This window comes from Pongo pygmaeus, chromosome 11, assembly GCF_028885625.2.
Source record: "Pongo pygmaeus isolate AG05252 chromosome 11, NHGRI_mPonPyg2-v2.0_pri, whole genome shotgun sequence".
Taxonomy (NCBI): Eukaryota; Metazoa; Chordata; class Mammalia; order Primates; family Hominidae; genus Pongo; species Pongo pygmaeus.
In genome coordinates, this window is record NC_072384.2 from 53,274,288 (window position 1) to 53,288,892 (window position 14,605).

A 14,605-nucleotide genomic window follows, 5' to 3' on the forward strand; every position below is an offset into this window, starting at 1 on the left:
GTTGATAAGCTATTGATTATTGCCACAATTTCAGCTCCTGTTATTGGTCTATTCAGAAATTCAACTTCTTCCTGGTTTAGTCTTGGGAGGGTGTATGTGTTGAGGAATTTATCCATTTCTTCTAGATTTTCTAGTTCATTTGCGTAGAGGTGTTTGTAATATTCTCTGATGGTAGTTTGTATTTCTGTGGGATTGGTGGTGATATCCCCTTTATCATTTTTTATTGCATCTATTTGATTCTTCTCTCTTTTTTTCTTTATTAATCTTGCTAGCGGTCTATCAATTTTATTGATCCTTTCAAAAAACCAGCTCCTGGATTCATTTATTTTTTGAAGGGTTTTTTGTGTCTCTATTTCCTTCAGTTCTGCTCTGATTTTAGTTATTTCTTGCTTTCTGCTAGCTTTTGAATGTGTTTGCTCTTGCTTTTCTAGTTCTTTTAATTGTGATGTTAGGGTGTCAATTTTGGATCTTTCCTGCTTTCTCTTGTGGGCATTTAGTGCTATAAATTTCCCTCTACACACTGCTTTGAATGCATCCCAGAGATTCTGGTATGTTGTGTCTTTGTTCTCGTTGGTTTCAAAGAACATCTTTATTTCTGCCTTCATTTCGTTATGTACCCAGTAGTCATTCAGGAGCAGGTTGTTCAGTTTCCACGTAGTTGAGCGGTTTTGAGTTAGATTCTTAATCCTGAGTTCTAGCTTGATTGCAATGTGTTCTGAGAGATAGTTTGTTATAATTTCTGTTCTTTTACATTTATTGAGGAGAGCTTTACCTCCAAGTATATGGTCAATTTTGGAATAGGTGTGGTGTGGTGCTGAAAAAAATGTATATTCTGTTGATTTGGGGTGGAGAGTTCTGTAGATGTCTATTAGGTCTGCTTGTTGCAGAGCTGAGTTCAATTCCTGGGTATCCTTGTTGACTTTCTGTTTCGTTGATCTGTCTAATGTTGACAGTGGGGTGTTAAAGTCTCCCATTATTAATGTGGGGGAGTCTAAGTCTCTTTGTAGGTCACTCAGGACTTGCTTTATGAATCTGGGTGCTCCTGTATTGGGTGCATATATATTTAGGATAGTTAGCTCTTCTTGTTGAATTAATCCCTTTACCATTATGTAATGGCCTTCTTTGCCTCTTTTGATCTTTGTTGGTTTAAAGTCTGTTTTATCAGAGACTAGGATTGCAACCCCTGCCTCTTTTTGTTTTCCATTTGCTTGGTAGATCTTCCTCCATCCTTTTATTTTGAGCCTATGTGTGTCTCTGCACGTGAGATGGGTTTCCTGAATACAGCACACTGATGGGTCTTGAGTCTTTATCCAATTTGCCAGTCTGCGTCTTTTAATTGGAGCATTTAGTCCATTTACATTTAAAGTTAATATTGTTATGTGTGAATCTGATCCTGTCATTATGATGTTAGCTGGTTATTTTGCTCATTAGTTGATGCAGTCTCTTCCTAGTCTCGATGGTCTTTACATTTCAGTATGATTTTGCAGTGGCTGGTACCGGTTGTGCCTTTCCATGTTTAGCGCTTCCTTCAGGAGCTCTTTTAGGGCAGGCCTGGTGGTGACAAAATCTCTCAGCATTTGCTTGTCTGTAAAGTATTTTATTTCTCCTTCACTTATGAAGCTTAGTTTGTCAGGATATGAAATTCTGGGTTGAAAATTCTTTTCTTTAAGAATGTTGAATATTGGCCCCCACTCTCTTCTGGCTTGTAGGGTTTCTGCCGAGAGATCCGCTGTTAGTCTGATGGGCTTCCCTTTGATGGTAACCCGACCTTTCTCTCTGGCTGCCCTTAACATTTTTTCCTTCATTTCAACTTTGGTGAATCTGACAATTATGTGTCTTGGAGTTGCTCTTCTCGAGGAGTATCTTTGTGGCGTTCTCTGTATTTCCTGAATCTGAATGTTGGCCTGCCTTGCTAGATTGGGGAAGTTCTCCTGGATAATATCCTGCAGAGTGTTTTCCAACTTGTTTCCATTCTCCCTGTCACTTTCAGGTACACCAATCAGACGTAGATTTGGTCTTTTCACATAGTCCCACATTTCTTGGAGGCTTTGCTCGTTTCTTTTCATTCTTTTTTCTCTAAACTTCCCTTCTCGCTTCATTTCATTCATTTCATCTTCCAGGGCTGATACCCTTTCTTCCATTTGATCGCATCGGCTCCTGAGGCTTCTGCATTCTTCACGTAGTTCTCGAGCCTTGGTTTTCAGCTCCATCAGCTCCTTTAAGCACTTCTCTGTATTGGTTATTCTAGTTATACATTCTTCTAAATTTTTTTCAAAGTTTTCAACTTCTTTGCCTTTGGTTTGAATATCCTCCCGTAGCTCGGAGTAATTTGATCGTCTGAAGCCTTCTTCTCTCAGCTCATCAAAGTCATTCTCTCAGCTCATCAAAGTCATTCTCCGTCCAGCTTTGTTCCGTTGCTGGTGAGGAACTGCGTTCCTTTGGAGGAGGAGAGGTACTCTGCTTTTTAGAGTTTCCAGTTTTTCTGCTCTGTTTTTTCCCCATCTTTGTGGTTTTATCTACTTTTGGTCTTTGATGATGGTGATGTACAGATGGGTTTTTGGTGTGGATGTCCTTTCTGTTAGTTTTCCTTCTAACAGACAGGACCCTCAGCTGCAGGTCTGTTGGAGTACCTGGCCGGCCGTGTGAGGTGTCAGTCTGCCCCTGCTGGGGGGTGCCTCCCAGTTAGGCTGCTCGGAGGTCAGGGGTCAGGGACCCACTTGAGGAGGCAGTCAGCCCGTTCTCAGATCTCCAGTTGCGTGCTGGGAGAACCACTGCTCTCCTCAAAGCTGTCAGACAGGGACATTTAAGTCTGCAGATGTTACTGCTGTCTTTTTATTTGTCTGTGCCCTGCCCCCAGAGGTGGAGCCTACAGAGGCAGGCAGGCCTCCTTGAGCTGTGGTGGGCTCCACCCAGTTCAAGCTTCCAGGCTGCTTTGTTTACCTAAGCGAGCCTGGGCAATGGCGGGCGCCCCTCCCCCAGCCTCGCTGCCGACTTGCTGTTTGATCTCAGACTGCTGTGCTAGCAATCAGTGAGACTCCGTGGGCGTAGGACCCTCTGAGCCAGGTGCGGGCTATACTCTCCTGGGGCACCGTTTCCTAAGCCCGTCGGAAAAGCACAGTATTCGGGTGGGAGTGGCCCGATTTTCCAGGTGCCATCTGTCACCCCTGGAAAGGGAACTCCCTGACCCCTTGCACTTCCCGAGTGAGGCAATGCCTCGCCCCTGCTTCGGCTGGTGCATGGTGCACTCACCCACTGACCTGCGCCCACTGTCTGGCACTCCCTAGTGAGATGAACACGGTACCTCAGATGGAAATGCAGAAATCACCCGTCTTCTGTGTCGCTCACGCTGGGAGCTGTAGACCAGAGCTGTTCCTATTCAGCCATCTTCCCATGTTCTTAACTCATCATTTTTTATGGCTGCATAGTATTCCATGGTGTATATGTGCCACATTTTCTTAATCCAGTCTATCATTGTTGGACATTTGAGTTGGTTCCAAGTCTTTGCTATTGTGAATAGTGCCACAATAAACATACGTGCGCATGTGTCTTTATAGCAGCATGATTTATAGTCCTTTGGGTATATACCCAGCAATGGGATGGCTTGGTCAAATGGTATTTCTAGTTCTAGATCCCTGAGGAATGGCCACACTGACTTCCACAAGGGTTGAACTAGTTTACAGTCCCACCAACAGTGTAAAAGTGTTCCTATTTCTCCACATCCTCTCCAGCACCTGTTGTTTCCTGACTTTTTAATGATTGCCATTCTAACTGGTGTGAGATGGTATCTCATTGTGGTTTTGATTTGCATTTCTCTGATGGCCAGTGATGGTGAGCATTTTTTCATGTGTTTTTTGGCTGCATAAATGTCGTTTTTTGAGAAGTGTCTGCTCATGTCCTTCGCCCACTTTTTGATGGAGTTGTTTGTTTTTTTCTTGTAAATTTGTTGGAGTTCATTGTAGATTCTGGATATTAGCCCTTTGTCAGATGAGTAGGTTGTGAAAATTTTCTCCCATTTTGTAGGTTGCCTGTTTACTCTGATGGTAGTTTCTTTTGCTGTGCAGAAGCTCTTTAGTTTAATGCGATCCCATTTGTCAATTTTGGCTTTTGTTGCCATTGCTTTTGGTGTTTTAGACATGAAGTCCTTGTCCATGCCTATGTCCTGAATGGTAATGCCTAGGTTTTCTTCTAGGGTTTTTATGGTTTTAGGTCTTATGTTTAAGTCTTTAATCCATCTTGAATTAATTTTTGTATAAGGTGTAAGGAAGGGATCCAGTTTCAGCTTTCTACATATGGCTAGCCAGTTTTCCCAGCACCATTTATTAAATAGGGAATCCTTTCCCCGTTGCTTGTTTTTCTCAGATTTGTCAAAGATCAGATAGTTGTAGATATGCATCGTTATTTCTGAGGGCTCTGTTCTGTTCCATTGATCTATATCTCTGTTTTGGTATAAGTACCATGCTGTTTTGGTTACCATAGCCTTGTAGTGTAGTTTGAAGTCAGGTAGCGCGATGCCTCCAGCTTTGTTCTTTTGGCCTAGGATTGAGTTGGGAATGCGGGTTCTTTTTTTGGTTCCATATGAACTTTAAAGTAGTTTTTTCCAATTCTGTGAAGAAAGTCATTGGTAGCTTGATGGGGATGGCATTGAATCTATAAACTATCTTGGGAAGTATGGCCATTTTCATGATATTGATTCTTCCTACCCATGAGCATGGAATGTTCTTCCATTTGTTTGTATCCTCTTTTATTTCCTTGAGCAGTGGTTTGTAGTTCTCCTTGAAGAGGTCCTTCACGTCCCTTGTCAAACTAGAACTCAGAATTAAGAAACTCACTCAAAACCGCTCAACTACATAGAAACTGAACAACCTGCTCCTGAATGACTACTGGGTACATAACGAAATGAAGACAGAAATAAAGATGTTCTTTGAAACCAACGAGAACAAAGACACAACATACCAGAATCTCTGGGACATATTCAAAGCAGTGTGTACCGGGAAATTTATAGCACTAAATGCCCACAGGAGAAAGCAGGAACGATCCAAAATTGACACCCTAACATCACAATTAAAAGAACTAGAAAAGCAAGAGCAAGCACATTCAAAAGCTAGCAGAAGGCAAGAAATAACTAAAATCAGAGCAGAACTGAAGGAAATAGAGACACAAAAAGCCTTCAAAAAATTAATGAATCCAGGAGCTGGTTTTTTGAAAGGATCAATAAAATTGATAGACCGCTAGCAAGACTAATAAATAAGAAAAGACAGAAGAATCAAATAGATGCAATAAAAAATGATAAAGGGGATATCACCACTGATCCCACAGAAATACAAACTACCATCACAGAATACTACAAACACCTCTACACAAATCAACTAGAAAATCTATAAGAAATGGATAAATTCCTGGACACATACACCCTCCCAAGACTAAACCAGGAAGAAATTGACTCTCTGAATAGTCCAATAACAGGCTCTGAAATTGTGGCAATAATCAATAGCTTACCAATCAAAAAGAGTCCAGGACCAGATGGATTCACAGCCAAATTCTACCAGAGGTACAAGGAGGGACTGGTACCATTCCTTCTGAAACTATTCCAATCAATAGAAAAAGAGGGAATCCTCCCTAACTCATCTTTTGAGGCCAGCATCATCCTGATACCAAAGCCAGGCAGAGACACAACCAAAAAAGAGAACTTTAGACCAATGTCCTTGATGAACATTGAAGCAAAAATCCTCAATAAAATACTGGCAAACCAAATCCAGCAGCACATCAAAAAGCTTATCCACCATGATCAAGTGGGCTTCATCCGTGGGATGCAAGGCTGGTTCAATATACGCAAATCAATAAATGTAATCCAGCATATTAACAGAACCAAAGACAAAAACCACATGATTATCTCAATAGATGCAGAAAAGGCCTTTGACAAACTTCAACAATGCTTCATGCTAAAAACACTCAATAAATTAGGTATTGATGGGATGTATCTCAAAATAATAAGAGCTATCTATGATAAACCCACAGCCAATATCATACTGAATGGGCAAAAACTGGAAGCATTCCCTTTGAAAACTGGCACAAGACAGGGATGCCCTCTCTCACTACTCCTATTCAACATACTGTTGGAAGTTCTGGTCAGGGCAATTAGGCAGGAGAAGGAAATAAAGGTTATTCAATTAGGAAAAGAGGAAGTCAAATTGTCCCTGTTTGCAGATGACATGATTGTATATCTAGAAAACCCCATTGTCTCAGCCCAAAATCTCCTTAAGCTGATAAGCAACTTCAGCAAAGTCTCATGATACAAAATCAAATGTACAAAAATCACAAGCATTCTTATACACCAATAACAGACAAACAGAGAGCCAAATCATGAGTGAACTCCCATTCACAATTGCTACAAACAAAAGACTAAAAAACAACTTCAAACCAACTCAGTCCTAAACTAAATGAAGGTCATCTATTTCTACACTCACTGCCTGCTGAAGAGTAAAACTAGTTTTTTTTTTTTTTTCTGAAGAAAAATTAAACTATCCAGAACCTCAGCTTATCCTTCATTTTTTAAAAAACACAAAAGCTAGAATGCAAAAGTAAAAACTAAAGCATGCTGACAATGGGGAAATTACAAAAGGATAACACATACACACACACACACATGCACACACACACACACACCTACACCAGACCAACAGGTAACCCAGATGCTGTAATAACCACATATGAACTTTAAGATTAATATGTCTTAGAACATATATGACAAGATTGAAGCATATCTGACAAGATTCCAGTTTTATCAAGAAACTGGCCCATATAAAATAGCATATACTTAACATTCTAGAATTGGAGAAAAAGACAATAGTTTCAGATTAAATGAAGAATTTAATACATGTGTTTAGCAGCAAATTAAATATAGTGAAAGAGAAGATTTGCAAACTGGAAAATATATTATAGAAAATGTCCTTACTGAAGCATAGGGGATAAAAAAAAGATGGAAAATACATTTTTAAAAAGCTTAAGAGATATATTAGGCTATTTTTGCATTGCTATAAAGAAATACCTGAGACTGGGTAATTTATAATGAAAAGAGGTATAATTGGCTCATGAGTCTGCAGGCTTTACAGGAAACATGTTGCTGACATCTTCTGGGCTTCTAGAAAGGCCTGAGGAAGCTTACAATAATGGCAGAAGGTGAAGAAGGAGCAGGTATGTCACATCACAAAAGTAAGAGCAAAAGAGGTGGAGAGTGCCGCACACTTTTAAATGACCAGATGTTGTGTGAACTCAGAGTGAGAGTTCACTTATCACCAAAGGGATGGCCCAAGCCATTCATGAGGGATCTACCACCATGATCCAAACACCTCCCACCAGAGCCCACCTCTAGCACTGGTGATTACATCTCAACATGAGATTTAGACAGAGACTACTATCCAAACAATATCATTCTACCCCTGCCCCTGCCCGCAAATTTCATGTCCTTCTCACACTGCAAAATACAATCGTGCCTTCCCAATGGTCACCCAAAGTCTTAACTTAGTCTGGCATTAACTCAAAAACATAAAATCCAAGGTTTCTGTGTAACAAGGCAAGTTTCTTCCACCTATAAGCCTGCAAAATCAGATGCAAGATACATACTTCCAAGATACAATGTGGTATAGGCATTGGGTAAACATCCCATTCCCAAAGTGAGAAATTGGCCAGAGGAAAAGGGCTACAGGCCCCACGCAAGTTTTATGGCTGACCCAGCAGGGCAGTCATTAAATCTTAAAGCTCCTAAATATTCTGCTTAGGTTCCATGTACCACATCCAGAGCATACCAGTGTAAAGTGTGGGCTCCCAAGGCCTTGGGCAGCTGTGCCCCTGTGGCTTTGCAGGGGCACCCTGTAACCTGTGGCTGCTCTCACAGTTTGTTTAGTGCCTACAGCTTTTCCAGGAATAAGTGCATCCTCCCTTTGGATCTACCATTCTAATGTCTGGAGGGTAGTAGTCCTCTTCATACAGCTCCACTAGGCAGTGCTCCATTGGGGACTCTTTGTGAGGGCTCGAATCCCACATGTCCCCTCCACACTGCTTTTGTAGAGTGTCTCTGTGGGGGCTTCTCCCCTGCAGCATGCTTCTGCCTGGACACCCAGACTTTTTCATACATCCTGTAAAATCTAGGCAGAGGCTGTTCCTTCACTTCTGCATTATGTGTACCTGCAGATTTAACATCACATGGAAGATGCCAAGGCTTATAGCTTGCACCCTCTGAAGCTGAAGTGGCAGTTAGAGCTGTACCTAGACCCCTTTAAGCCAAGGCTGGAGCCAGAGCAGCCAGAATGTGGAGAACATTGCCCCAAGGCTGCAAAGGATAGCAGGGCCCTGGGCCAGGGCAACAAAATCATTCTTCCCCACCTAGGCCTCTGGGCCTGTAATGGAAGGGGCTGCAGTGAAGGTCTCTGAAAGGCCTTCAAAGCCTTTTCCCGTATTCTTGGATAAGAGTACTTGGTTCCTTTTTAGTTGTACAAATTTCTGTATCAAGTGGTTGCTTTATAGCCTGCTTGTATTCTTCTGAAAAAGCTTTTTCTTTCTTTGCACATGGCTAGGCTGCAACTTTTCCAAACCTTTCTCTCTGCTTCCAGTTTAAACATAAATTCTCGCCTTTCATCATTTCTTTCCTCTCACATCTAAGCTTAGGCTGTTAGAAGCAGCCAGCCACATCCTGAATGCTTTGCTGCTTAGAAATATTTTCCACCAGGTACCCTTGGTCATCACTATCAACAGTAAACTTTCAAATATCCCTAGGCATGAACACAGTGCAGCCAACTCTTTGCTAAGGCATAACATATGTGACATTTGCTCCAGTTCCCAATAAGTTCCTCATTTCTATCTGAGATCTTGTCAGCCTGGATTTTACTGACCATATTATTATCAGCATTTTGATCACAATCATTTAACCAGTCTCTAAGAAATTCCAAACTTTTCCTCATCTTCCTGTCTTCTTCTAAGCCCTCCAAAGTCTTTCAACTTTGGCATATTACCAAGTTTCAAAGTTGCTTCCACATTTTCAGGCATCTTTGTAGCAAGGCCCCACTCCCAGTACCATTTTTCTGTATTAAGCCATTCTTGCATTGCTATAAAGAAATACATAAAGAAATACCTGAGACCGGGTAATTTATAATGAATAGAGGATTAATTGGCTCATGGTTCTGCAAGATTTACAGGAAGCATGCTGCTGATATCTGCTCAGCTTCTAGGGAGGCCTCAGAAAGCTTACAATCATGATGGAAAGTGAAGGGGGGAGCAGGCACATCACATGGTAAAAGCAGGAGCAAGAGAGAGAAAGAAAGAAGGAATGGGGGAAGGTACCACACTCTTTTAAATCACCTGATCTTATGTGAATGAACTCAGAGTGAGAGCTCACTTATCACCAAGGGGATGGCCCAAGCCATTCATGAGGGATCTGTCCCCATGATCCAAACACCTCTCACAAGGCCCCACCTGGTGATTATATTTTAACCTGAGATTTGGACGGGGACAGATATTTAAACTATATCAAGAGACATGATGAAAGATAAAACTTTAGTATTTCCTCTCCAGAAGGAGAGGAAAGAGAATGAGCAGAAGCGATATTTGAAGACATAATGATAAATATTTTCCAAAACTGACAATAGACATCAAACCACAAATTTACAAATTTCTTCGAAAATGAAGCAGGGTAAATGTATATCACAAAAGTATATACCAAACACAAGTTATAGAAGTAAACAAGAAAAAAATGTGTATTATTTTCAAAAAAAGAATAAACAATAAGAGCAAGAGCTGGTTTCTCAACAGAGATGAAAGAAAAAATAAGATAGTGAAATGACATCTTTAAAGTTCTGAGAGAAACTGCTAACCTAGAATTTTATGTGTAACAAAAGTAAAGGCAAAGTAATGTGAAGTCTTTTCTAGACTAACAACAATTTGATACTTTTCTTATTAGCAAACAAGCAGTAAACAGTAAAAAGAAGTACCAAAGAAAGTAGTTAGGCAGAAGCAAAATGATTCCTTATGAAAACATAAGAATACAAAAATAAATTTGAATACACGGAAAGGATAAATATATGGAAAATCAAAATGAATTGTTCTTAAAACATTAATACTACTTAAAACATTAATACTAATTGTTTCTGGTGTTTAAATATATGTAGAATTTAAACAGAGGACTGTAATATACACAAGAAAGAAAGTAAAGGGAGAAAAGTTTCCAAAAATACTGCCACTGCCATTTTCAGGAAAGAGATAAAAGTAGAATGTATATTGAATGTTTATAGGTATTCACTAAGAAATATTGAGCACATTATTAAGCCAATGAGGGTTAAAAATCATGATAAATATTGTTGGTTCAATTAGAAAAGGCGAACAAGTTGGAGGACTTAGGAAACATTTGTAAGATGTTAGATTTAAACTTAAGCAGAAATCACATTTAAATGTAAATGCTCTAACTAATATAATTTAAAGATCACATTAAAAGATAACATTCAGAGCTAGCAAATTTGTGACTCTCATAAAGATATGAAAATATACACTTGTTAAATAGTTTAACTCATGAGTGAACTTGACATATGTTACAAATTAGTTCAAAAGAAAATCCAAAAAACAGACTCACTTATAAATCAGGAATGATGAAATGAATATGCAGATAGAGACAAAAATTTTTCCTACAGGGTATGAAGGAAGACAATCGCATCTGCACCAAACCAAGTAGGGCATAATTTGCATGTCTATAAATTTACAATTACAACATAGCCTAAAGGAGAAAGGCTAGAATCAGATAACCTGAAGAGGTGTCCAAATTAAAACATATTTTTTCTCCAATAAATATTTCTAGAATGAACACACAAATAAAATATAATTTAAACTGTTTATAAGAGACACATCTTAAATATAAGGACACCTAAAAGTTGAAAGTAAAAGGATGGAAAAATGTATTCCCTATAAAAACTAATGAAAAAAGCTAGTAAAGTCAAATTAATATAGAAAAAAGCAGATTTCTAGGATAAACAACATTACTCATGACAAAGAACACCTTTCACAATGACAAAGGGGTCTGTTTATCAGGATATATTATATAAAAATTATGATTTTAATGCATCTAATATTACCTTCTCTTCAAATTATATAGAAAGAATTACGAGATTTGAGTAAGTAGACAAAACTACGGGCAGTAATAAAGGATTCTGAATACAAATCTTTCAGTAACTTATATAAGAGACAAAGTCATTCAGAATATAGAAGATTTGAATAACATGTTTGACAAACATGTGTGCTCATGCACACACACACACACACACACAGTACATAATATTTCACCCTAAGGTAAAAAAGAGTGGAAATAAAACATATTGCAGTGTCTCAACAAATTCTAAAACAAAACCAGAAAAAAACTCATACAGAGTTAATTAATCAAATTGGGAGTAAGTTTGGAATCAATTGCAAAGAGACAACATGAAAATTCCCAGATATTTGGAAATTAAATAACACACATCTAAATAACCCAGGAGTAAAAAAAAAATGTAATTATGATGGAAATTAGAAAATATTTTGAGTTAAGTGGTGATAAAAATCAGACGTATGTCAAAATAATGTTACCCAGCTAGAGCAGTGCTTAGAGGAAAACATGTAGAATGTTCTAAGTTGGTTTCTTCCAGAAGTGCTCCTTAATTCAGCAATGTATGGAGAAATGCTTCAGAAAGAAAGAAGTACAATATTGGAGATAACAGTTGGTGAAGTGTGAAAGTATAAAAAATAAGGAATTTTACCTAAAGGTTCAGCTACAGTTTGATCCCATGGAGCGCTCTAGAACTAAAATTGCATCTGAATTTGAGTTCCATCTTGAGGCAAGAGAGCTGGCTTATGGAACTCTGAATAGGTCAGTAATTGACTATGGTCTGTTCCAGGGAGATGGAAATGTTCAGGTACTTCAAGCTCTCTCTAAATAATCAAGGCCATTCAAGTATTCCCAAGACAATTCTCTGAAAGAGTCTCAACTACAAGCCAGAAGCTGGAGGATGGGCCAAAGACACTGTAAAACAAGTATTTGGGGGAATCTGTGTGCCATACTGGTGGGATTTAAGCTTCCAAGCACTTACAGATTTTCATATTGGTGACACAGTTTTAGTGCCCTGTGGGTAATTCTCTGAAGAAGTTTGAAGTTGCACACTGTTAGTAGCAAAGAACACAGGAACTGGGAATTGAGCACATAGCATAGTAAAAGGGATACAAGGGAATTTACACAGAGCTTCAAAGGTGTTCACTTGGTAGTGTTAGGCTGAAAATCAATCTCTAAGATTCTGTCTCAAGAAGTCATAAAAATAAAAGTAAATTAAATGCAAAGAAATAGAAAGCAGAAAATAATAAATATGAGTAGAAATTAATGACTCAGAGGTAAACATAAAATAGAGAAAACCACCAATATCAAAAGTTGCTTCTTTGAAAATACTAATTACTGTAGTAAAATCTGTCAAGAAATTAAAGGAAATACAAATTTCTCAAATCAGAAATTTTAGAAAAGGTGACTATCACTACAGATCTTACAGGTAATAGAAAGCTAATATGAAAAATCAATGAAAAAATGTATGCTATCGATATGAAAATTTATAAAAATATACAAACTTTTAAAAAATCTTAATCAATATGGAGACAAGACAAAATAGGCAATATGAAGCATTTATAGCAAGTTAAGTAATTGAATCTATATTTGATTCAATATTGAAAACCTTTCCACAAAGAAATTATAAATCCAGATGGTTTTATTGATGAATTCTACAATGTATGTATAAAGTAAATTGCACTAACATTTAAAACTCTTCCAGAGAATAGAAAATTATTTTATAATACAGCAAAATCTTGATCCCAAAAAATGACAAGGACTTTACCAAAAAAAAAAAAAAAAATTACAGATCAACCTCTCTTATTAATCTAGCTGCAAAAGTATCTAAATATAATTAGCAATCCAAATTAATAAAATATGGAAGGATACTACATTAAGACTAAGTTGGATTTATTTCAGAGATGTAAGGAAGTTTTTAATAGTCAACAATGTAACTTACAAAACTAACAATAAGAGAGTAAAAACCACATTATCATTTCAATACATGCAAAAAACACATTTGAGAAAAGTTAAAACATTTTAATGATAAAACTAGGAATAGAAGAAACTATCTTAAACTGAAAGTTAAAATCCTACCAAACAACATACTGAATAGTGAAATATCTAGTTTTTCCTTAGAGAATAGAAATAAGACTATAATGTCTGCTTTTGTACCTCTAATACTCGATAATGAACAGAATTCAATATTGTATTCTTGCCTAGCAAGGAGCAGCAATGACGCAGCAAAACAGAATAAAAAGAATTAAAATTCTACTTCTAAAAAATGTATGAAACAACACTTTTCAGATAATGATTGTTGGTCAACGGAATACAATGATTCTGAGAAAGGGGAAACAAACAAGATAATTCCTGTAATTGCCCCAGTCTGTGGCCATAAGAATATAGGGAAAGATAACCTAGGTGTCCCCCTGAGTTGAGGGGATCGAACCAGGAGTTCTCTCTGCATTAGAACCCAGCAGCCTCCCTAAATAGAGGGGACAGAAGAAGAAGTTCAGGGAGGGCATGGTGGTGCAGTTTGAAAGGCAGGGATATGGAGAGTAGACAGCTGCAAAAAAATCTTCAGAAATCTGCAATGTGTTCCTTTAAGTATTCAGGTGAGTTACGTATGAGCATATGTGGCTAAGAAACTATCTGATGCTGGGATAAGAACCACTAAAAAGAAAGGCTGGGCGCGGTGGCTCACGCCTGTAATCCCAGCACTTTGGGAGGCTGAGGAGGGTGGATCATGAGGTCATGAGATCGAGACCATCCTGGCTAACTCGGTGAAACCCCGTCTCTACTAAAAATACAAAAAAAAAAAAAAAAAAAAAAATTAGCCAGGTGTGGTGGCGGGCACCTGTAGTCCCAGCTACTCCGGAGACTGAGGCAGGAGAATGGCATAAACCCAGGAGGCGGAGCTTGCAGTGAGCCGAGACTGCGCCACTGCACTCCAGCCTGGGAGACAGAGCGAGACTCCGTCTAAAAAAAAAATAAATAAATAAAAAGAAAAGAAAAGGAAAGAAATGAAACATAAAGAACAAAGAACAACACTTGGCACTCACACCAGTCCAGGAATAGTTCCTGTTCCTACCAGTAAACACTGGATAGAATAATCAGCATGGTGGTTTCATCTCAGTAGTAAAGAGAAAACCCTAGAATAAAGACTGATTTGTTCCTGCCTATTGAAGCCTACAAGTAACTCTCAAAAAGATCAAACTATTTCCAAAGAAATTAACCGTGTCTCAGAATGTAGCCCAAGGCAATTTATAAAAACACAAGAAGTTTTCAGAACTCGAAAGGTAGAATTAACAATGTCTACCAATCAATCAAAAATTACCAAGAAATACTCAGAAAAATATAATTTAAATGTGTTGAACAATCGATCAGTTAAAACATGTGTAGAAAAGACATGAATGATAGTTAGTAAACATGGACATTAAAACAATTTTTAGAACTATATTCCATATATTTAAGATGATAAAGATTGAGCATGCTTAATAAACACAT